The following is a 21,240-nucleotide window of genomic DNA, read 5'->3' on the forward strand; positions in this document are numbered from 1 at the left end:
ACAAGGAACACATCCTGGGCAAGGGCAGGACTGATTAGAAGTTTCTGGGGCAGCCCCGCAGGCCTGGAAAACTCCCTCAGGCAAGGCCAGCCTCTCTCAGCAGCTCCCTCCCCCCACCCAACCCCCATGGTGCGTTGCAGGGAGGGTGGGGGTGGTCCTGGAATCCACTGCCTCCTCTTAGTAGTCGGGAGCCTGGGGGCATGTGACCTCACCTCTCTGAGCCCAGTTATCTTCTCCATCAAGTGAGAGAAGTCAAGTCTGCAAGGTGAGCTCACCGCAGAGCCAGCATGAACACACTCAGGCAGGAATGGTTAAGTGACCGCACGGTGGTCAAAGGGCTTGCCCACAGCCCGGGTGGGAGGCACACCTGATCAGCCGGCTCAGGGCTCATGCCTGCGTCCCTTGCTCTGGGGCCCGCAGCCACCAGTGCTAGTGGAGCAGAGGGACGTGGACGCTACGTCCCAGCACTGACCCACCTCCGTCCCTCTGGGTCCAGGACCAGTTGCCCTTGCTCATTCTTTTTTTTTTTTTTTTTTTTTTTTTGTGCTTTCGTACATAGTCTTTAATTATAAACAAAATAATGCCTGACTTCCTCTGTAAAACACTCACAGGCAAAAAGAAAGACTGGACTCTTTTCTTCTTGTAATAAGACAACAAAAGCCCAGTAATTGCAATATGACTTTTGGAACTTAATTTGTTCTATTTAATGAGGAAACAAAAATAACATTTCTCAAAGGAGACAGTGTCTCCTAAGATAAGGCTTTTTGAGGTTTCTTTAAATGGGTACTCTCAGAGCCATTTCTAACTTCCAAATAAATTTCACCATGGGTTTTTATGAACGTGCTGCTAAACAGGGCCAGTGGCCTTCCTTCTGTATTCTCAAATGTTAATCTGATCCAACTTTAGCTCTACCTCAAAAAAATCTCCCCATTACTTCCCAGTTTATGGAGGGATTACACAGCAGTTTGACATAATTTCTGTCAAGCATTTCAAAGCAACAGGAAAAATACCTACCTCCACATTGAGAACATGCTATTCAGGCGAATGGCTCACAGGAGAACGCACCCAAGTCCCCCATTTTTGTTTTCCACCTGCTCTCGTTGACTTAGAATTTTTCTTGCTTCCAAAAATACATTCAATTTTAATACCCATGAACTATTTGGGCTTGAAGGGCTGGTTCTATTTTTTTCCTGATTCATATGAGGTGAAATGTGTAACTATTAAGGAAAAACGATCGTGGGAGACCATGGGAAACAGCCCCTTCCACCCAGGCGTTGACAGTACAAGCCCGGGCAAACCGCGCCTCCTCTGTTAGTGGAGTGACCCCAGACAAGTGACTTCTCCTCTCTGGCCTCAGTTTTCTTACCTATAAAATGGGATAATCTTAGTCCCTACGTCAGAGGTTATTGCCAGGGTTCCTTCAGCTAACTCAGAGGCCCGGAGGATGGGCACTGTCTATGGTTATTATTTTGTTACTGTTTTGTTATCATCACCAGCCATCTGTGGCCTGAGTGGGTTCCTTGTGGCCCAGGGAAGTATAGTCCCAGAATCCAGGGCTTCCCAGATGCCCGGGTGCCGGGGTGAGGGGCACTCCCTGCTGCTGCTGGAGTGCTGCCTGGGTGCCCACATGGGCTCTCTGCAGCCCTTATTGAGTGGCCTCATATCTGAGGCAGTTGGGAGACTCCTGACTCCCTGATGACCTTTGAGCTCTGGCTCCTGACAGCTCCTCTGCTCAGGCCTGACCCTTTTTGTGCATCCAATGCAGGTTCCCCCTTCAGGCACCGAGGGAATTAGCTTGAACCTGCATTTTGGCATCAGAGGGAACTGGGTCAAATCCTGTTCCACCAGGGAGAAGCTGTGTGACTCTCAGCATGTTGCTTAACTTCTCTGAGGCTCTGTCTCCTCTGGTATAAGATGGTGATGATGATGAAACCTATCTCATGGGCTCAGCTATGCAGGTCCTTACTACTGGTCGGGCCAAGGTGGGTGGTGGTGAGGTGACGGGGATGCAGCCTGAGCAGAGGGACCTGGCAGTCTAGAGAGGGGAGAGTTGCTATAGTAACAGTAAGAATGACCACGTTTATTGAGCACTCACCACGGGCAAGGTGTACTGCTAGGTACTGGATGTTGGCTGTCTGTTGCGCTGTCACCAGCACCTGTGGTGATGGCAGACTGCCCCATGTCAAGGCTCACACGCTGTGAGTGGACAAACAGGGATCTGAACCAAGGCTGGGCTGACTCCAAGCGTGGGCACATGGTCCCTCTGTGACACGGTCTCCAGCTGCTTCAGTTTCTTCCACTGTACCCTGTTAGGTGAGGACACGTGGAGGTGTAAGTCATTCCTTGAGGGCTGTGGTCCAAATAGGGGAGCCTTCTTGATACCTTTGAAAGTTCTGAATCTACAGCATTTGGGGATGGGGCACATCTGATGTCACCCGCAGGGGGCAGTCCCCTGGCACTCCTCTGCTGGCAGAAGGCCCCCTTGTCCTGCCTCAGCCTCTCTCAAGGCTGATGGAATGGGCAGTTCCATGCCCTTTGGCTTGATTCTCCAAGAGCTGCAGTGCAGTTATCAGGGTTGTACACTGCACAATCCTAAGGACACTCACTGTAAATATAGATGTGGCAGATTCTTCTGAAGTTAGGAGAATTCTCTGAAAGACGGGAGTAAAGTGGAAGGGTGCCTTTCCTAATTTTCACAGAGATGCCACATGAACAAGAATCATTTTTACTTTCGAAGAATGACACCTCAACCCAGTGAACTCCCATTTATCCCTCAAAGCCCAGCTTTAATGATCCCTCCCTGGGAAGCCTCTTCCCTCCGTGTAGGGGGTCACTGCCCGCTTCCCCACCTGGGGCTCCCTCAGCCCCTTCCTCCTCTCAGCCAGGCTGTGAGCTGCTGGATGCAGTGGTGGCTGCATTGGCTGGGACTTCGGCCCCCTGGCCTTTGTCTGCCCAAGTTGAGAGTCCATGAGCATCCAAGAAGGCCAGCCTGGGCCTGAACCAGGAGGCCATATGGAGTTTCGTAGGCACCTAAAAATTGGGAGCTGGAAGGCTGACTGAATTTCCATCCATCCCCATTTTACAGATAGAAACACAGCGCAGAGCAGGGAAGGACTTGCTTGAGGTCCCACAGTGAGTTGGGAGCCCAGACCTCCTGACTCCCCACTCAGGCTGTTTGCACCACTTTCCACTGCATGGTAGAGAAGCCACCAAGGGATGCAGGACAATGGCAATGGGGACAAGGAAATGGAGATACCCATGCCCCTCCCCACCAATGGCTCTGGAAGTCGTTTCTAGGCCACTTCCCAGAGGAATTCCCCCCATGGACCTGGGAGGTCTGACTCCATGGGGACAGACTCTCTGGCAGAACTGTAAAGGGAGCCAGTGCTGGGGTCTGGGCTAGGGGTCTGGGGCAGGACTCAGACTCACCTGCAGCTGCACCCAAAGTGACCCTCCACCGCCTGCCTGCTCAGGGACCCCATCTCCAGCTCCCCTCCTCATTTGATTCACTTCATCCTTCTGAGATTTATTCCTGAGCCTCGGAGCCTAGAAATAATTTGCTGACAAAGCCCTGTCCCCGGCAGGTGCTTTAATTGGTTTTGTGGGAGCAGGTCTGGGAGCATCTATTTAGAAGGAAATAGAAATTATGGCGGTGCCGCCTGTCCTTTTCCTGTAATGGGGAGACTGTGGAGTGTGTCTGAGTGTGTTGGGGGAAGGGTGACTTCAAGGAAAGCAGAGGCCTGGTCACACGGGGTGTGGCGCTTGAGCGGGAGTGTCTGGGGGCCACAGGACAGTAAGAGTAGGGGCTGCAGGCCCGCCCCCTCCCCAGCTCTGGCCCAGCCTTGGAATCAGGGCAGGGGAGCTCCTCAGCCTCACAGAGCTGAGGGTGAGAGAAGGTATTGGGACTGAGAGGCCCAGGGGCAAGGATACAGCTGGGCTTAGGGACCAGGAGCCTCGTCCCCATCCTTCCTCAATGATACCCTAGTGCTTGCCTGGTGGGTATCTTCTAAAACACAAATCACATTTGTAACTCCTTGATTCAAAGCCCTTCCATGTCTCCCCACTGCCCTCAGAATGAAGCCAAGTTCCTCAGCTTGACACTCAAGTCCCTCCCAGTCTGTCCACCCTCTGAAGACCACCCCAGCCATGTCATTCTTTTCTCCTAACCCCATCAGCTTCCCTCCAAAAGTCTCCAGTCACCCTACCAGGTACCTGGGAATCCTATCCTGTGCATCCCACCCTGTGTTAACCCTGCAATTGCCCCATGACTGAGGAGATCATCATTACTCACACTTTATAGATGAGGAAATGGAGGCTCAGAAAGGTTAAGTCACCTGCCAGAGGTCACACAGCAGGGGTGGAGGACTCCCATCCAGGCTTATCTAATGCCCAAGGCCATCCTCTTAACTACCAAGGTACAGATGGAGCTAGCTAAGCCCCATGTCTTCCCCTGCATTTTTCCACTGGCAAACTCCTATGCATTCTTAAAGCTCACTTGATCACTTCCTTGGGAATCCTTCCTTGACTGACCCCTTCCAAGCCCAGTCTCTCCTTTGGGCTTCCCCAAGCCCCAGCTGAGCCTCGTCTCAGCTCTGATCTCTGGGTTTGTCACTGTCTGTGTCAGTGTCTGTCTCCGCCACTCCATCCCTCCCCCAAGATTGTGAGGTCCAGCTGAACTGCAGCCCTGGAAGCACAGAAGGGTCAGATCCTGGGGTTTGGACTCCTGTCTTGCCTGGGGTATCGAGAAGCCTAGACCACAGCTACTCTGTGTGATCCTGTGTCTCTGTGGACTCAGTTTGCTCATCTGTAACAGGGGAGGGTCAGCCTGGAGGCATCTGACACTTGGGGACTCTGAGGGCCAGGCTTGGGCTATAACCTCATATCATGTGACCAATGTGATTGTAACTCTTGTGATGTATGTGAGTGGGTGACCACACCTCATGCCAGTGTGGGTCATCCTGAAAGGCCAGTGCTGATGCCCAGCTCAGCCTGGGTTCCATGAGGTGGCTATAGACTGGGAGTCCCTGGCAGGGCTCTGAAGGGAGTCTCAAGTCAGGGCTGGAATCAGCTCTGCCATTCACCTGCTACTTGTGAGCTCAGGCAAGCCTCCCAACAGATTAGCCTTGGTTTCATCTGGAACGGAATAATAATAATACACTCCCCCTCCTCCCACAGGGTTGATTTGCCATAAGGTTTATAGGAGAGGTGCACAGGGGCTGTCCCAGAGCATGTACCCCAAAGATGTTCACTATCATGAGTGTGAAATCTTTGGGTGCCATGTCCCTGCTGGCACAGTAGAGGGTGCCGGGGGTTGGGCTTGAAGGATCTCAGTCTAGACAGACAACCAGACTGACTCACAGAGAGCAGGCCAGAGCTAAGGGGCCCGCATGAGTCCTGGTTTCCCAGGGCCCAACATGAGCAGTGAGGCTGGGTCTCCAAGGGTCTTTCTTCCTGGTGTGATTTTTCTAAGACTCCAGGACAGTGTTAAATGGGTGAGGGCCGGTGGGCAGGGTGCGGGTGGGGGGCTCAGAGGACGGCTGGGGTCGGCAGAGCTTCCTGGATCAGGCAGGTGGTACTGGCAGGAGCCCAGCATGATCAGTGGCTCAGGAGGTGGCTGGTCGGGTTCAGAGGCCCCCATTCCACGTGCCCCAAGGTCAAGGTCCTGCCCTGGTTTCCCCACTTCCGGGCTGTGGGCCGAGCCCGGTTTCGGGGGAAGCAGCCCCTTCCCGGTGTCCGTGGCTGAGGGCGCGGGCAGGGCGGGGAGGCCGGACCGGGACGGTGTCTGCCGGGACAGTGCGGACCCCGGGAGAGGAGGAGACACCCGCCACGGCCCCCTCGGCGCCCGGGCCGAAGCCCGCGCAGTACGGACCGCAGGTGGCGCCACGAGGCCGCGCTTGGGCCTCCCTGGCGGCTCCCGCGCCCCTGCGGAGGGGCGGCGCGGGGCGGGGGGCGCGGGCGTCCCGGCCGCTGTCGGGCCCGCCTGTCCGGCCTCGCCGCCGTCTGGCCGACGGGCCGCAGAGACCCCTGCGGGTGTTTGGGGGCGCTGGGGTCGCCCCCAGCCCAACGAGGCCGAGGTCGAGGCCCAGACGGACGCGAGGGCATCAGATAGGCCGACCCTCAAGCGGCCGGGCCCGCCCCCCCCCCCCCCCCCGTACACCGTGCCCCCCGCAGGGCCTCGGTGACAAGCGCTCCAGAAACGCGGGCCCCTGCACCCTGGGCCTTCCCGCCTCATGCGGCTGGCTCCGCGTGGCAGCGGGTGTGCGCGGGGGGGGGGCTGGGAGCTGGGTGTCAGCCGATGTGGGGCCACCCGCTCTGGGCGGGAACAGAGATGTGTCCTGCTTATGTGTCCGTGGGGAGACCTGCGGCCCGGGTGCGAGTGCACGGGGTCCTGCTGTGCTGGGGACGCTTCCTTTGTTCCCCCTCTCTTCCCCGCAGGCTGGGTCGGGGTGAGCAGGGGGGTCCCAGGCCAGGAGCTGCAAGCCTGGGGACCGGTCCTACCCCTTGGAAGGTCCTACCTTCCGGAAGGAAATGGAGGGGGGTGTGTGTGTGTGTGTGTGTCTGTCTGTCTGTCTGTTTCTCTGGTCTTTGTTCTGGACATCTTCTTGAATCTTGGGCCTAGAGAAACCTTTTGCTCTCTGGGTTTCCCTGACTTCAGGCCGGGGATAAGCACTCACCACATGCCCTGGGGCAGACTTGAGGGGTGGAGTGGGTTTGATTTGCAACAAACCAGCAACAGAAGGGAAGGCCTTGGGGTGTTGAGCTGTGTCTGGAGGTTTTGGAGGCCCAGGACTTTTAGGTCCTTTCCACCTATCCACACAGAATCCTTTCAGAAGTGGTTGCCCTGAGCCAGGCTCTGCTCAGGGAGGGGTGGGGAATGGGAGAGGGGGTTTAGAGAGGAGTTTAGAGAGGAGTGGGGCCTAACATGTGCCAGGAATGTCCAGTCCTGAGCAGGCAGGCCATGGCTGCACATGTGGGAGGGATGTGGTCAGAGGAGGAAGTGGGAAGTGGGATGGCCTTGCAGGAGCCAGGGCTTGGAGGACCTCAGTGCCAGAAAAAAGGAAATTTGGACTTTTTCCCATAGGGGCCAGGAGAATCCCACCCCCCATCCAATGCACCCAGCCCCTGCCTCAACACACACACAAACACACACACACACACACACACACACACACACACACACACACACACACACACACAGCTTCAGAGCAAGGGAAGGAGAATGCTGTGTGATCTTGGAGGGTTGCTTAACCTCTCAGAGCTGTTTGTAAAACAGGCTTTGTGGAAACTTGATTCTGAGGTCCCACAGTATTTCCCCCTTCCCTTCTGGTAGCACACCCAGCACCCACTATCCAGGACAGGGAATAAGGCACCATCCAGGCCTGGCTCATCAGAGTTCCCCATCCTGGTGCTGTGACTGATTCAGAGATGGGCATATGTCCCCTCCTGGCCAGAGGCTTTCCTGCTGGATGGGCTGTGAGGAACCGTCACTACTCATTCTTTTCTTGGCTTTTGAACCATACACCCCTTACTGACTTTAGGTGGTTTGCATTTTCGTTGTTTTGCAGTTGGGAAGTCCTGAGCAGCTCGGATATACTAATGGTGCTTCCTCGTGTGCAGTTCAGTGACGCCCTCTGTGGAGCTGCGGCGGGCAGGGGCAAGAGCTGAGGTCAGGAGTCAGACCGACCTCGGGGGCCCCATCTCTGCAGCTTCTCCCTGAGTGACTCTGGACCTGTCACTGCCCCTCTCTGAGCCTTAGTTTCCTGTGTGTAGAAAGTCACGTAGTTCTCTCAAAGCAGCTACAAGGGCTGAGTCAACAGCAACCCAGCTAAGGGGGCAGGAATGCGGTCCTGGGAGCATCTAGTGAGAGGGGGTTGATAGGTGAGCTGGGTTCAGAAGAGGGGGTCCACAATAACAACTTTCTACTGTATAACACAAGGAACTATATTCAATATCTTGTAGTAACTTATGGTGAAAAGAATATGAAACAAATATAAGTATGTTCATGTATGACTGAAGCATTGTGCTGTAGACCAGAAATTGACACAACATTGTAAACTGACTATACTTCAATAAAATTATATATTAAAAAGGGGGGGCTGGGGGGACAAGGCTCCCTGACTGGGGAGGGCTGGGGCCTGGGTGAGGGGCTGCAGGCACGAGGTGGGGCAGTGGTGGAAGCTGGGAATCTCCATTCCTGCCTTTCCCAGATCCAGGGTCGGGGCAGCAGTTTCCCTGGGGATAAGGGGACGAGGAACCGGGGTGGATCCAGCGGGAGAGAGGGAGGGGGCAGAATAACTGCTGGGCTGGACCAGGTGAGGGGAGATGCTGCGGCCACTGGAGGAGAGCTCTGAGCCCTGGACACCTGGAGCCCCTGGCAGCTCAGATCAGCCGTGACTGTGCTGGTCACGTCCATGAGGTCTCCTGCTCATTTCTCCCCCGTCCCCCCTTCTCTTTCTCTGACTCTTTCTGACCACCCACTGCCTCCTCCAGCCCTCACAGCCTCAGTCTCTTCCTCTCTTAGTCCCTCGACACAGGACAGCCAGTCCCGAGTCCCTTGTCCACCTTCAGGGCCCTGCCACAGCTTCCCTCTGGGTTCTCCCGGCCTCCCTACCCCTGAACACCAGGTCCAGAGCACAATGTGAGGGGCCTGGGCTTTGTCTTTGTCTACTTATTTATATGTATTTACTTTTAATTTAATATAGGTACTGGGGATTGAACCCAGGACCTCGTGCATCCCAAGCACACACTCTACTGCTATGCTCTACCCTTACCCAGCTTTGGAATCAAGACTCCCCGAGCTGTGTGCCCAGGGCAGGTCCCACTCTCTGTGTGTCTCAGCTTCCTAATGTACAGGGTGTTAACACAAGTACCCACCTCACTGGGGAGGTGTGGACATGGAAAGTGCCAGCACAGGCCGTGGCACCCAGAAAGGGCCAGACCCGTGTGAGCCATGATTCTATTGTTATCATTGGGGCCTGTCCAAGGAAGTCCCTTCCAGCCTCTTAACCCAGCTCTTCAGCATGCTCTCGCCGCCACCATCTCCACACAAGACTAGCTGTCCCTCTTCCTCATCCCTCAAGGCTTTGTCCCCACATGTGTGGAAGGACCAGAGTCTCTGGGGCGGGGTCGTCAGCACCCACTGGGGCTGCTTGTGTGTCCAGCTACCCTCCCGGGAGCTCTGACTTGGTGGGCTGTGGTTATGTAGCTACGTGGGCTTCAAGGTGTTTCTGATCATTAAAGAATGTGAGTCCTGGGCAGATGGATCCGTGGACATGGCTGTGATAGGCTGCTCTGCTCTGCCAAGAGAACCTACCTGCCTCGGGACTCAATCCCGCCCAACACCTGTCACCCTGGGACACAGTCCCTGGTGTTAGAGGAACAGGAAGGGACTAAGGAATGAGGGAGGGCCAGGCCAGCTGGGTTTGCCCAGGCTCCGGGCTCCCTGGTGAGGACGTGGATTCAAAGCCTGTTGGTCTCCCACAGCATAGGTGGCAGGGGAAGCCTGCATCCGGTCCAGGGCAGGCAGAGTGTGGTGGGGCACTGTCTCTGGAGTCAGAGAGACCTAGGTTTAAATTCTGACTCTCCCACATACTGGCTTTATGTTGGGCAGCTGGCCTCTCTAAACCTCAGTCTCCTCATCTGTAAAATGGGACTAGTGGTCATTCCTACCTCCTTGTAGGGTTGTTGGAAAGATTAAAACTAGGGAACACATGTGAAGTACGTGGCACAACAGGGAGTTAAGTGCTCAATATGTGTTAACTGTCACTATGGTTATTGTACTGGATCCTGGGTGCAGCAGCTGACGTTCCACCTCCAGACCTTTGCAAATTGTTTCCTCCACTCAGAATGCCCTGACCCAGGTGGTGCACCCCTCCTCATCCTTCAGTGCCCAGGTCAGGAGTCTTGGCTCTGGAAGCCCCTCTGAGCTCACCCAAGCAACCGAGTCATCCCTTTGTGTGCCGCTCTGTGCCTGGTGCGCCCTCTCCGCAGCTCACTCACCCATGGCTGTCTCCCTTCTCCCAGACCAGCCACCACCAATGCTGGGTCTGACTTTTTTCTCTGTCTCCAGGGCCCACCCAGAAGCCCCAGGACCCTCCAGACCATGCTTTCTGGCCACATACTTGAATTCCAGGTATCTTTCCTCTCAGATGAGCAGAGCCTGGGCAGGACCCAGGAGTGGGGTGTGGGATGCCAGACAGCTTAGGAGGGCAGCCGGACCCACGCTGGCCTGGGCCGGGCTGGGGGTGAGGAAGGAGGCCCAGGAGGCCCAAGGTGGTAGAGGCAAAGGAGGTTGAGCCCACATAAGCCAGCGGGTAGCCATCTTTGCCTGGGGCATCCTTGATCACAAATACAGGTAAGGAGGGAACAAGAAACAGGCTGGTCCCTCTTGGGTACCAAGGCCCAGGCAGGCAGAGGCCCGAGAGCAAGGGCAGCCTTACCAGGCCGGATGCTCCACTGGCCCTGGGCTCAGGTCAATTCCAAGCCTTTCTCCTGAGCCCCAGAGGGAAGCCCTGTCGGGCTGGTGTCGGGTTTCCAGTGGAGGGGAGGGACTTTATGGCCTGGGTGAGGGGAAGTGGCAGACAGGCAGGGGGTAGATGGCTTTCCCGGAATCCCAGATCGCACTTTAATAATTTGTTTCAGAATTAATGTCCATTCACGCCGTCTTCACTGTTCCAGCTCATTGGAAGATTAAATAAAAACCCGTGCCCCCCACCCTTCAAATGGAGGGAGACCAGCCCTGTTCTTTCCGGCTGGGCTGGCTGCCTGAAGCCAGTGCAGGAAATAAATCTCTCAGAGAAAACCACTTTGCTCACATGATTTCAATCCAACAGGGCATAGTGGCCCCAGTCACTTCTTGTTTTATTTAGCTGATAATCTTTTATTGTATCAGGAGACCCTCGCAGAAGTACCGGGTCTTTACAGGCCTGAGGCCTTCCCAAATATCTGGGCCAGGCCTCCCGAGGAAGCACGTGCTCTCTCCTCCTGGGCACCCTCCCCTGGTGGCAGGTGGCAGAGCCGGGTACCGGGAGAGGTGGTTGCTCAAGTGCCAGGGCACGGGGGTGGGGGTGGGGGGGGGTGGGGGCGGGGGAGTGCGGGGAGTGGCTGTTCCTGGCTGTAGTGCACAGGCAGGGCCTTGGTCGGGGTGGAGCAGCGGCACTTTGCCTCTGGGTACCAGGTCTCAGGGGCCCAACCAGGCAGGCTCATTAGCCAGGGAGGCCGTGGGCAGAAGTCCAACCGAGGCTTCATTCAGTCAGTCGGTCAGTCAGTCACTCAACCAATATTTATTATGTGCCTGCTTCGTTCCAGACTCTGGGAATACAGGATGAGGAGACAGACAAACACACAGACAGACAGACAGGTCCTGCCCGCCTGGAGTGACAGCCTCTCCTACTGGAGGAAGCCTTGGTCTTACTGCATCACTTGATTAAATTTTCTTGCTCTTGTACCATTTTCTCTGACTCAGGCATAGTTCCATCCTTTTTTTTTTTTTTCATTTCTTTTTTATATTATGGGGATTATCAAGTACAGAAGCCAAGATATTAATTTCATAATATTTAGAAATATTAGAAGCTGGTGGAGTATTCTAAAAATAAATAAAAACAAATCTTCACATCAAAGAGGGACATGATTGGATAATGATAATGAAAATCCGTCAATCTTGGGGTCAGGACATAAAGAAAATCAGCCAGCATTAAGATACCAGGTAGTTAGTTTATCCAATTATTTATTTATTAAATTATTTATGTACTTACCATGTATCCATTAATTATCCGATATTTATTATTTTTTCCTACTCTTTCCAGCGTGCCTCTTTGCACTAGTATCAGTTAAGCTTGTTAAGCATGAATAAGTTTCCCACACAAAGTTCTATGCGTTTATAAATTTTATCTGTTATATCTTTCATTGTTCAGCCTGGGTCACTGGAGTATTCTGATTCCCACTGGGGTTTAATAAACATGTAAATAACAATTTGGTTCTGATTTCTTCAATGCATTTCTCTTTTTAAAACTGTCTAAAATTTTTTAAATTTTGAAGTCAATTATGGACTTACAGGAATTTGCAAAAATAGTATGGAAAGTCTGGGGTACACTTCCCCTAAAGGTTCCCCCAAAGGGAATGTCTTGTGTGGATTAGCTACGATATCAAAACCAGGGAACTGCATTGCTACAAATCTGTTGAAGAAACAGAGTCGAACTCAGCTTTCACCAGGTTTTACATGCTTCCATTTTGGTGTGTGTTTCTATGCAGTGCAGTCCTTGCATAGAATCATGTGACTCACATGCATTTGACAGTGATTTTTATTTTCCCCTGCCTTTGGACAGAGGTGTAACTTTCATAGTGTGAGGTGCACAGGGCTTGAGTGTCCGTGTGCGGCCACTCCTCAGACAGCGCGGCCACTCTCAAGTCTGCGGCGTGGACTGGTTTTCCTGTTCTTGAACTTCACAGCTCGTGCGCTTCTGAGCCTGAGCTTCTTTGGGGCGTGAAGTCTGGGAGGTTGTCATGGGGCACCTTTTGTCTGGGGTATAATGTGGTTATTTCACTGCTGACACTAACCATGGTAAGGGAATCTGTGCTGATTCCATCCACTCAACAAACGTCGATGGGCTCTGTTTTGGGCAGAGCCCAGCGAGCCTGCCTTGTGGGCAGGAATGGGAAAGAAAGGGTAGGCAGGTTTCAGCAAGTTGAGGATAGTTTGTTTAATTTCAAATTGTCTTTACTTGCTCTGGTGCCTCATTCCTGCTCTGGGCTCCCTGCCTTAGAGGGTCGTCGGGGACCCCTCAGCATTGCTGCAGTGGTGAGGTACGGAGATAGTGCGGGGGATCTGACAGGACCCTGACTGCATTCACTGTGGGCCTGCTCTGAGCCAGGCTCTGGGCAGGTGCTGGGAACCGATAGTGGCCAGACAAGCAATGTTCTTGTCTTCAACGGGCTGCTCTGGAGTAAGCTCCAGACTCTGGGACTTTCTGATGGGAGGTGATTAAACACCCTTTGTTATGGGTTGAAATGTGTCTCCACCAAATTTATATGTTGAAGTCCCCACCGCTGTACCTTAGAATATGACTGTATTTGGAGGTGGGTCTTCAAAAAGGTAACTGGGTTAAAATGAGGTCGTTAGGGTGGGCTCTGAGCCAACATGACTGGTGCCCTTGTAAGAAGAGGAGATTAGGACATGCACAGAGGGACGGCCAGGTGAGAACACAGGGAGAAGGGGGCTGTAAGAAGGAGAGGGACCCGATGATGCCTTGATCTTGCAATTCTAATCTCCAGAAATGCGAGAAAATAAATTTCTTTTGTTTAAGCCACCCAGTCTGTGGTACTTTGTTATGGTAACTCCAATATATTAATCTGCATTTGGAGGAGCGAGTGGGACAGCCCCCAGAAGCTGTCCCATAAAATACGACACACGAATTTCAGATAAACAGGGGATAATTTTTTAAACAGGTATTGAATGGGACATACTTATACTAAAAAAATTCATTGTTTATCTGAAATTCACATTTAACTGGATGTCTTGTATTTTCTTTTGCTACATCTGGCCACCCAGCCTCAGAGCTAAGGCAGGGGCTCCCACAGGGACAGGGGCTCAAGGGCACACGGACCAGCCCTGGCTGCCCAGAAAGGGCTGAGAGCTGGAGGCCGCTTCCCAGGCCTGAGCCACTCTCCCCAAACGGTTCCCATCTCCCGCACAAACATATTTATTGGGCTTGATGGCAAACAGATTATGCTTGTCCCGGGAAGGGCAGCTCGAAAGAGAAAACCTTGAAGTCCGGGAAATAATGATGAGAGGAGTTAAATTAAAGTGCATAAAACCCTCCCGAGAGATAACGTCAGGGTGAGTTACAGGCCCGATAAGGGACTGGGGGCTCACGGAGGGGGCTCAGAAAGGTCGCCCAGCGGTGCGCAGAGGACCAGGAATCATAAATATGGGGCAAGATGCCCAGCCAGGGTCGCCGGGGTGAAAATATTGGGGTCATTCCAAAAACAATTATCCTGCTTGGTTTGCTCTTCAGGTCTTGTAAATCTTTCACCTTTTATAAAAGATTTCTGGGGGAAGAAGCACTTTGGGAGCTTTAACTGATTTTTGTTGCCGCTTCTTGGTGGCTCTGCTAAAAGAAAACAGAAAGACAAAGGGGAAAAAGTAATTACCCAGCATTCTCAGGGGCACAGGGATGGGCTGACTGGCTTCTTCTTATTCCTTGGAGAGTTTAGGCTGCCCTGGGTTTTGACTCACTCCATTTGGAATCTGGTAACAGTTTAACAATTAAGTTTTTCTGTTTCGAATCCAGTCTCAGTGGGGCTCTTGGTACCCAGTGAATGCTGCTTCTTGGGGCAGTTGTGCAGCAGCCATCTTGTATGGTGGGGCGGCCATCTTGACTGATGTGGTGGCCATCTTGAGTGTCGAGGTGGCCATCTTGACTGGTGTGGCAGTCGTCTCCACCAACAATGTGTACCAAGGCTAGTGTGCCACACAGAGCTCTGAAGCTGTCCTGGCTGCAAGCCCCCTGCTCCATGCATCCCCTGTTTTCTCATTGTCCAAGGGAACCCTGGCTCAAGTTCTGTGCCTCTGTGTCTCTGTCCATGCTCTGGGACAGCTGGCAGCACCAACAGAAGGTTTTTGTTTTTGTTTTTGTTTTTGTTTTTTGCACAGTGCAATTCCTTTATTTTCTGCATATTAGTGTTTTACCAACACTGCAACCATAAAGAACACAATTTCAAGCACTGTACTTTTTAGTTTGGGGAGCTCACAGTCAACAGACTCATTTATTACATTAGGCAAGATTAACCTCATTCAAAACTTACTGCAGTTTAGAAATTCACATAAAATACAGAAATTGATGCAATTAAACAAAAACTTCAGGACCTTAGTTCTTAAATTCTTAGGTTGTAACTTTTTCTGCAGGCTATAATTACCTGCCCCCTGATCACCAATGGCTGTGGTTCAATATAACTACATCAATTATCAACCACAAAACTTTATGGAGCACCTGTTGTATGACAGCCACTGTGCTGGGCCCTGATGCTGCAGGCTCCGCCAAGGGCTTCATCCTTGAGGCAACCATTTCCTAAGTTTCTCTGTCCCTCTGAAAATACACAGCCACAGAATTGGCCCTACCTCAGAAATCCCTCTCCCATCTACTAGTCATTTAATTTTCATGACCCTGTAGAGGGGGGATTGTTAGCCCCATTTTACAGATGAGGAAATTGAGGCTCCAAGAGGTGAAGGGACTGGCCTAATGTCACACAAAAATAAAGTTGACACAGAGGTAGGATTTCCACCCAGATTCCAGAACTGTGTTTTCCCCAGGGTCCCATGCCTCTCAGTCAGGAACAGTAAAAGATTAAGGTTGCTGGGTCTGGAGTCAGGTGAAATCTGGTTGAAAATTCTGCCCTGCTTCCTCCTTGCTGTGTGACTTTGGGTGAGTCACTGAGCACTGAGCTTCAATTTCCTCATCTGTGTAATGGGCACAGTGGTGTGGTGTGGAGTCAAGGAGCTCATGCACTGGAGTGGGAGATGGGGAGTTGGGAGGTACGTGGTGGCGTAGGGTATGGGGCAGACCCCAGGCCTGGAGCCTCTGCTGCCCTCTAGATGGGAAGGCTATTGTTTATATGTGTGTTTGAGAAGAGAAAGTTTCTCCCAGTCATCTCTCGCCATCTGCCAACTCCTAACAGGATATAATTATTCAAGTTGAATAAACATTTGCTGAGTGGGACTTGGACTTCCTTTAGGTTCAAACCAGACTCAAGTGTAGGAGGGAGGTAGGGAGGGGATCAGGGTTGGAAGGTGGCCATGGGCTGCTTGGCCAGGCCATGCCTGCCCCAGACTTAACTCAGGGTGTTCACATAGAAACACTCATCCATCCATCCATCCATCCATCCATTTATTAAACAAACAGTATTTTGTGCCAGGCCTGTTTTGGGTGCCGGGGATACAGCGAGTCGGGTACGAGACAAACTCGAGTCCTCCAGGCCCAGAGCCCATATCCAAGGGTGAGAGACAGACAGGAGCCAGAGAGGCCTGGAAAGAGGATTTTGCTATATGGAGGAGGATGATGGCAGCCTGGTTGAAGATGGAGTGGCCTTGATGAAAATGTATGGGGTAACTGAGGCTCAGAGAGGTGAAGTGAGTTGCCTAACGTCACATAGTGATAGGTGGCAGAGCTGGTTTGCCTGACTGCAGAGACCATGCTCTCAGCCCGGACCTGACATGATCCCCCTTGGATTGCCTGAAACAGCGTTGTCACCCTGAGTTCTGAGCTACCCCAGTTTTAGAAGTGTGAACACATGTTTTGGCAAAAAAGGTGCTTGGGAAATGCTGCATATATATGTCACCCCCTTCCCGGAGCACCTTGCACGGTGCCCATTAAAGGCTCTGAGGGGTCCTACAGGAAAGGAACCTGCTTAGCCACGTTCAACACAGTGTTTCCCAAACTTCTGTATCCTCAGAACTCTTTTGGGGACCAGGACAACTTCTAACTTTCATTCTGTTCAATCACGATTACTTGTTGAGCACATACTATGTGCCAGGCACCGATGGAGCAAAGCAGGTGTGGTTCCTGCCCCCAGGTGACCTCAGAAGGAGCATGTGGCTTGGTCCTCAAGTGCCTGACTGTGTCCAGAGCTGTGGCTTGTTTTGGGAATCTCTTTGCCCAAATCCTTGTGGACTTACACTCCATGCAGTCAAAGTACCTTGGCCAAGTTGATGATTTCAGGGAGTCAAAGCCACCCACTCTGGTGGGCCCCTCCCTGGATGCTCTGGACACCAGAAATCTAGTCAGCAGTGAGAAAGAGGCAAGGGGCCAAGGAGGGCTGGGACAGCTTGGGAAGGCTTCCTGGAGGAGGAGGTCCTGGAGTTAGACAGCTCAGCTCAGGCATCTGCAGGGAAGCTGTGGACATGATGGTGACGAAGGAGGGCTTGAGGGGCCAGAGAGGCCGTGTTCAAATCCTAGCTCTGCTCTTAGCCACTGTGTGACCTTGGGGAAATGACACGGCTCCTATGAGCCTCAATTTCCTCATCTGTGAAATGGGATAATGACAGAGCCTCAAGGTGATCCTTAAGGCCATAGCCCAGGGTGGCTGGAGGAAGATTGCACCGCTGAAAACGTCAGCCTTGCCCTGGAGCCAGAAGGCTGTTCACATTCTTTTTCTCTGAAGAACGAGAGACTCTGTAAAGTACGCCTTGACCTGTAAAAGCCCCAACTGGACGCTCCTGTGGGTCTGTTACAGACACGACTTTGCAAATCAGATGTGACAGGGAAATGTGTGCCAAGATGGTGGCCAGCTGTTTGGCGGCGGGGAAGGGGCTGCTTAGAGACCCGCGCGGCCTCCTTGGGGAGCGACGTCGTCACCTCGCTGTGCCCGGAGCACAGGTGTGGGGGGCGCGCAGGCCCGGGGGGGCGCGGGGACCAGCCGTGGCTCGTGGTGCCAGCTCTCTCACACACACACGCACACACACACCACACACATACCACCCCCCCCACACATACCCATTCACACACAACACACACACAGCACAATCACACACCAGACACATCACACACACAGCTCAGGCCACCATTCCCGAGGGATGCTGCTGTTGGAGCAGAGCCTCGGCCTCCTTCGCGCCCGTGTGGAGGCGGCGGCCCAAGAGGGAGCCTTCAGAGTTGGAAACAGCATCAGGTCCGCCTCCCACGAGTGCCCCTTCCTCGCTGGGCAAAGCTGCTTCAGCCTTTAGGCCTTGTTACTGTGCAATGACGCTCTCAGCCTGTGTTCTGGGTGATTTTGAGAAAAGTTTTAGAAAAGGCATTTAGCCCAGGGGTTGGCAAACAGTAGCTGCTGAAGAGGTCCATGGACTCTTCCTTGGCAGGGGTCCATGTCCCCCCACTTTCTCTGCTCTGGTGACTGAGGCCCTTCCCCTGAGCCCTGTGGCCCTGGGAGGAGGGGCGCGTTGCCAGTCGCAGCAGCCCACCCTCCGGCCTCAGGGATTGGCCCAGGGACGAACACGTTACCACTGCCAGGCCAGCGAGAGACCTGGCCCAGCACGTGTATGTTGTATGTGAACAAGAAGTCCCTTCTCCCAAGGTTCCGAAGCCTGGAACAATCTGGAACTTTGTCCACGTAGAGGATGCCCTTCTCAGGAGCAGAGAATGAGGCCCAGAATTGGGACAGCAGAGCTGAGGGTGATCAAGGTGACACCAGGTGACTGCTGAAGTCCCTGTCCACTGGTGACAAACACTGACAAAAGGCTGGTCTCCATGTTGGGAGGCATGAGTGTCAGCTGGGAGCTGCTCTGTCCACACCTGAGGGCCCCTCACAGCATCCTGGGCGGGGACACAGATAAGTTCCCCTCCCCCAAAGCCAAAGGCCTTTTTCTCCCCCCCGTGCAAATGGAAGACACCAGCAATGGGGAGAAGCCCCAGGAAGCCCTCTTTCCACAGTGAGTGGAGGATTTAGTGGGTAAGGATGAAGATTTGGCAGGGGTCCTTGTGCACGCTGAGCTCTCGGGCCTCAGGGAGCTGCAGCCGTGGGCCCCTCAGCAAGGCCGCCTGAGCCCAGAGCGGGGCCCGGGAGCCATCTCTTGCTCACAACTCCCTGCTGTGGATGGGGTTGGAGTTGCTGGCCAGTTTCCCTCCTGCTCAGCGAGTTCCTCTTGGGGTTTCTTGCCTTGGAATCTGTCCTCCCCAGGCGTCTACCAGCTTAGCATCCTCCAGTCGGATGCACCAGAGCCAGGAGTGTTCTCAGCCTCCAGCTGCAAGGGGATAAATCAAGAGAAGGATGCGTCTGTTTTCATTCTTTGGGCCCAGCAGCTCCTGTTCCAGACACCTGGTCACCTGAGCACTAGCGGATGGGTCTTGGCCCTGTGGGTCATGAGTTCCCAAAGAGAGGCTCTGAGTCAGGTCATTTTAGTACCTTCAGGGCCTGTGCCCATCATGGCACAGGGGAGGCATTAGTAGACACTTGTCGACTGAACGCTGAGTTCTTACATTCCTCCAGAGTTGGGGAACTCACTCCCCATCAGGAGACTGCTCTCATCTTATTAGTGGCCACCTTGGACAGGGATTCCTTAGGCTTCTTCTGGGGCAGGATCAAGAGGGGTCCCTACCTGGTTCCTGGGTCCCCCCAGTATCCCACACCAGCGGCAGCTCCCTCCCACCCATGCCGTCCTCTCGCCAGGAGGGAGATTTGTAAATCTAAGTTAACAAGCCTGCTGCTTTAGTCGCAGACACTAGTCAGAGCCCAAACTGTGGCTCGTCTCTGTCGATCAATGCATTATATCATCCCCTGAAAGTGATTAGAAAGCAGAGCCATCATCTCACTGGATTTCAGTCTCCACATTGTAAATTTCTCATCCTGGCTAATGATCACTTGGATGGATGGCCGAACAAGCCCTTCACCACACAGCACGTTGTTGGTGATGACTCCTACTGCGCCGGGTCCCCCCAGGAGGGAGGCTTTGTTATTCCTGCCCCCATTTCACAGATGGGCTGTCAGAAACATGGAGCCTGGCATGATGACTCATGGCAGGGGTGTGGGCCCAGGTCAGAGCAGCCCCAGACCTTGGCCTGGTGAGCCCAGGGGTGGCATGAAGCCCCCACCCACCCTGCTTTCCCAAAGGCTGCCGTGAATGCCCTTCCCTGCAATTTTCAGAGCCTCCCCCGGCTGTCCTTGTCCTTGCCCTGGGAGGGACCTAATGGAAGGCTGCAGCCCATGGGCCAATCATGGGGCTTTGCAGACACCCTTGGGGGTCCTGCACTGTGGGTGATGAGGTGTCACTGTAAGAGCAGGAGCCGGGGTACAGATACAGTGACCTGCTTCAGCTCCCATTCGTCATCACCCCGGAGCCCTGAGCAAGGCCAGCCAACTCACCCTGGAGGCCACCTCCTCTGCAGAGTCGACGACCTCCCCCTTTCACGAGTATTCACTCAGACAGAGCCTGTGCACAAACTCTGACCTTGGCCCCATTTTGGGGCAAGGAAACAGGCACAGAAAGCATGTCAAGGTCACCTGCCGGCAAGTGGCAGCAGTAGGATCTGAGCTGGGCAACCAGAACGCAGCGCCCAGGCTGCTGGCCCCAGGCCATCTGGCTCCCCAAGCCGGACTGCTAGAGAAGTCCTCCCGGGGCCTCAGTAAAGCCACCACTAGATCTGTTTTATCCAGTCACAGCCACTCCAGCCAGGAAACCGAGACTTCTGACACCTCCCCGGGATTCCACGGTTTGGCTCAGGCGTTTCTCAGTCCAGAGGAGTAACTCCCAGGATGAGGTGGGCACAGAGGTTTGGGGGTAACCTAGCTCTAGAACTTTCTCTCCTACTTTACAGCCTTCCCCAGTCCCGTACTCCAACGCACATCAGCTGAGCCCTTACAAGAGTCGAGGGCTTGAAGAATGCTAAAAATTTAATGTATGTTAAAAGGGTATTAAATTCTAAACTAAAATTCACATGGAGATATGACATTAAAATATTTTTAGCTTTCAGGAAGCTGGGGGCTGGAATGCTATAATATAGACAAATTTTATCATTTTAAAAAGAATTAACCTCACAGTATTTCTTACGTATTCATGGAGTTAATGCATAAAGATGTGAACCCTGCCTGGGGCGACTCAGGCAGGCGGTGCCCGTGAGAGGAGAGGGCTGGTGTAGGGCCCTTGGAGGGAGGGCATAGGCCCCCAGCTGGATCTGGGGGGCTTCCCTGGGGGTGCTGGGGTGCCCCCTGAGGCCTGCTGGCAGAGGGAGGCTTTGGCCTGTGTGTTCCCAGTGTCTGACAGCACCCTGTCTCTGTCGCTACCTGTTACTGATCCCCTACTGTGTGCCGGCCGGTTACACTAAAGATGGGATCTTGTTCCAATCGTGCAGATGAGAAGCTGGCTCAGAGAGGTTGAGTCATGGATCCAAGGTCACACAGCAAGGAGGCAGATTTTCATTCCTTCTGCAGATTCTCACGTCAGTCTTGAGGCTGTTTGAACATTCACCCACCTGGCCACCTCGTCCCTCGCTGGCTCCCAGTGGCTGAAGCGGGGCTTCCCTGGGTCCCAGTCCTGGCCTGCCTCCCAACCCCAATACAGCTCCTGGCTCTCATCTCTCCCAGGCCTCTGGGGCAAAGTGTGACTTCCCCGACAAGTGAGGGGGTCCAGAGGGCATTAACATTTGTGTTCCTGCTGCAGCCTGAGGGCCAAGGCCCTGCTCAGAGGCTGTGCTCAGGTGTTTGTGGGCTGAAAGGGTGAGCTGACGTAGCAAGTGCTCAGTGCTACCACCCCCATGCCAG

The 21,240-nt window shown here is 53.5% G+C and overlaps 1 non-coding gene across 1 annotated transcript; it reads left to right on the forward strand.

Annotated features, from left to right (window-relative positions):
• The first annotated feature begins 13,992 nt into the window (after window positions 1-13,992).
• On the forward strand, window positions 13,993-14,105 carry LOC116152801 (U5 spliceosomal RNA). The gene has a single exon (XR_004136507.1). It is a non-coding gene; the product is annotated as a U5 spliceosomal RNA (small nuclear RNA).
• Window positions 14,106-21,240: the final 7,135 nt, after the last annotated feature.

This window comes from Camelus dromedarius, chromosome 10 (genome assembly GCF_036321535.1).
Source record: "Camelus dromedarius isolate mCamDro1 chromosome 10, mCamDro1.pat, whole genome shotgun sequence".
Lineage (NCBI taxonomy): Eukaryota > Metazoa > Chordata > Mammalia > Artiodactyla > Camelidae > Camelus > Camelus dromedarius.